At 28.8% G+C, this 3,926-nt stretch overlaps 1 long non-coding RNA gene across 1 annotated transcript in view; it reads left to right on the top strand.

Moving 5' to 3' along the window:
• Positions 1-1,937: 1,937 nt before the first annotated feature.
• Positions 1,938-3,926, top strand: part of LOC111240657 — a 13,054-nt gene continuing 11,065 nt past the window's right edge. Inside the window, exons 1-2 of the long non-coding RNA XR_002666092.1 lie at positions 1,938-1,983; positions 2,626-2,666. This is a non-coding gene — a long non-coding RNA (uncharacterized LOC111240657). The remainder of the gene's footprint in view (positions 1,984-2,625; positions 2,667-3,926) is intronic.

Raw genomic sequence — 3,926 nt, forward strand, 5'->3', positions numbered from 1 at the left:
ATAATTTTGATTACATAAGTTGTTATTTATTACAATTGTTAAGTTTAAAAAAATTCTCCCACGTTTAGATATTTTAGCAATGAAATTATTTTATACAATATCATACTTGTACTAACTTTAATTAAACACTTGAAAATTAAAAAAATAATTAAATAAAGGTAAAATACATCGACAGTTTATATTGATATTTATTGTAAAAAATTTCATAGGTGACAAGTCTTAAAAAAATTAGAAGTGTGAAAATAAATCTAAAAACATTTTAAAGAAACAAAATATATAAATATATATTAAAATTAAATAAATAATTTTTATTTATGTGTTAAAATTCGGAGACCACCCATTACTCTAAACCAAACTATGCCAGTAGACTTGATTACGTTAATATATTGTTATTCTAAATTATATTTATAAACAAATTAATAGAACTTTTAGTTTGATTAAATAAAATTTCTGGTAGTTTTCTTTTTCGTAGTTCCTAACCCTAAACGTATTTAGTGTTTGTGTATATCTTTAAGATAAGGTTTTATTCTATAATACGTATTATTTTATTATTTTTTTTATTTCAATTATGTCATGACTGCATATGAGGGTTAATTTTTGATTTTCTTAATTTTAATTTTCTGAATTTTTCTTTAATTTTTTGAATAAGATTTTCAGTTTAAAGATAGTAATTCAAATAAAATCTTAAATAATTAAGCTAACTTTAGATCCAAAATTTCAGTAAAAAATAAGTAATGACAAGTTATATTTAGATAATTTTGATTATATAAGTTGTTATTTATTACAATTGTTAAGTTATTATTTGATTACAATTGATTAGATAATAAATATATTTTTTTAAATACTACTATTTTTACATGTTGTATAAGTGGATAGTGAAAAACCCCAACGTTAATATTAAAATTAAAGTTTACATAATAAATAATTTTGTAAAATCTTTTAGTTTTATTTGTGAAAAGAAAAATTTGCCCACGAACAAAAAATCCCTGCACCAGCCGCGCCTTTTTATGCATGCCGTACGGGTCATTCAGTCGTTATATCACTCAGTGATTCTGTCTCTCCTCTTCTTCTATTCATTATGTCTCTTCTCTTCTGCTATTCCATGGGCGATATCCTGCATTTAATTTGCTCTAATTCTCCATTTGTAAGTATTTCTTCTTCTTTCCAATGTTCTGTTTTTCTTTATTTTCTACAAGCAACCAACACTTGTCACCCGTTGTCATATATTTTGTGTTTTGATCAACTACCATTTTTTTTTGACATTTTTTCTTTAAATTTTATTGTTTTACTATTGTATTTTTTTACATGTTTTCTTTTTCGACTCCCCGTCCAAAAAACTGTAATTCTTTATTGCATGAAGACTTAGTCTTCATTTATTGTGTTTGCTACTAAGTTCTTGTTATACGGCTTGATGGGTATGAAAACATTTTTGGAGTTTTGAGTTTACAATCATATGAATATTTCTGGTTTTATTAGGTTAGCAGTGTTTATTTCTCTTTTTTTACCGTTAGCAGTACAGTTTCTTGTTTTTCTTTCTTTTGAACACGTAAGTAATAATATCGGTTTCTTTTTGCTTCAACTTTCTTTAGTTCTTTTTTGATAGCTTGACTTCAAAATTAACTACACTGTGATACTGCATCTTATTGATTAACATTCTTTCTGAGATATTGAGAAATGACTAAAAATTAAAGGAATATCATAGTGTGCCTTAATGTATTCATTGGAATCTCATCCTCACTTGTATCTTTTTTCCTGGTTTACAGATTTGGGATGGAGAGAGGTTCTCTGACTGCTTTAAAGACATATATCCTCATTGTTTTTAAGATTTTAGTTTCAGCTCACTCACTATACACACAAATACATATGGATTGATTTTCCTTAATATTTCGTACTGTTTTAGGTTTTGGAGTTAACACAATGACTGTTGTTATGGTCGTTGTGCCTGGATTTAGTCAGAAGATTGATCGAAGGTCAGATGGCCAGGTACTCACTGATCTTAGAAGTTTTTGTTAAGGGATGTTAAGAAACCCGTTTTCCGTTTTCCTTTCTTTTATTTTTCGTTTATTGTGTAAAAGCCTATATATAGGCCTATCTTCATTCACATCAAGAGAAAAATAAGAAAACAGTTTCTTACTCCTAAACTCCTCTTGGCTTTTATGGACATGTGTTGATGTACATACAACTCCTTTTGTGGTGTTTTCATCTCATGCTTACACATTCTCCATACAAGTTTTATCCTCTTTTTATTTGAACCAAGATTTCCAATATGGTTTCAGATCCAGAGTTAATTCACACTCTGCTGCTACGGGTTTTACCCTCCGTCTTCTTGATTGTTCTTGATCTACTTCCGTCTTCTTCTTGTTTGTTCTTGACCTTCTTCTTTCTTACATATAAATATGGTCACTGCTACCAACAGTAGCGTGGACGTAACACAACCCCAACAGACTTGTTAATCCACAAGCTTGTTAAAGCTTATATATGCTCATATTCTTTACGCAAATCAGCATTAAGGGTATGTAATTTTGCCTGGTCATTTGTTGTTGCTTATGTTTTGCCCCCTCCATGTTATATGTGAATAGAGTTTGGATATTTCTTGTTCACAATAATGCTTGGTTTTGGTTTCAGTTATGGAAGTATATTGGATACGACACAACAAAATACAATGGGTAAGCATTACATTTTTTTATAAAAGTAGGATACAATGACTATATATTAAATAAGATATACTTATAGCTTGATTTTGCATGATTTCTTGTTTTTCTTAATATAGCTTATATTTATGATGGTATGCTGTTATCATGATGTTCCTGCTAGTCTTTTGTCGCTTGAAAGTTCTGTTAAAAAACATAACCACAATCAACATGAAATAAGTTTTATTCTAATTATCAAAACGATCCCTTTATCATGCAAGGGAAAATGTAAAATAAAAGATTTTTCGAGTAGATTCAAGCTTAATATAAATGCAGTCATATAATATGGGTCTGATATGAACATGTTGTCAATTTTGAAGTGTCGATGCATAACTGCTTAATCTAATATTTTTATTTTTATTCTCACCTTTTATTCTTTTGCTAAACATCCAATATTAATTCCGTGTGATATTGATGAAGTTTACTTTTTCATTGGGATCACTGGACATGATATTGATCATTTTTTATTTGACCTTATCATCTTGCATGCTTAAAATGATATAAGTTTGTTCATACATTGTTGTTGGCCATGAGACCTTGAGTGTTGTTATCTTTCACCTTTATGTACATTTGTGATCCATTGAAAAGGTTTGAAATATTTTTACTGATAATTTCATTTTGATTCCCAATGCCTAAAAACCCATTTGCTAATGACAACATATAATAATAAGTAGATTCCTACAGTTTTTTACTTGTGAGATATAATAATGACCAAAATGTTGTTTTCACATCTTATGCTTAGCTTTAGGGATTCAAATTTGTCTCATTCAGATTGTATATAGAACATCTTTGCATGATAAAATAGAATTCTGCGCTGGCTTTCATTGATTGTCAACTTTGGTTTAGACGGTGATTTAGTGAATTTTACATCGTTTATTCATTCTGCATTGATATCATGGCATTATTTTAGTGATATAAACTTTGGTCACAATAGACAATGATCATTTGATCCAAAAACAAAACTGTAGTTTATGACCCATGACACATTTTGTGCTCCTAAAAAACCCAGATTTCATTTTTCATCTAGTTTCACCATGTCTATGGTGAACTAAACCCTATTGTTGTTGGGGGAAACAATGTAATCTTTTGATACTCTCTTTTATTGAAACTCTTGATTATTTATATGGTCTCCATATTTTTTGATTGATAATTGTTGGGTTCTGATATGTGCTTAAGGCCTTTATCGTTTAACTCATTCGGTAACTGATGTTTGTCTTTATTGATATGGGGACGTAC

The sequence above is a fragment of the Vigna radiata genome, unplaced genomic scaffold, assembly GCF_000741045.1.
Source record: "Vigna radiata var. radiata cultivar VC1973A unplaced genomic scaffold, Vradiata_ver6 scaffold_247, whole genome shotgun sequence".
Lineage (NCBI taxonomy): Eukaryota > Viridiplantae > Streptophyta > Magnoliopsida > Fabales > Fabaceae > Vigna > Vigna radiata.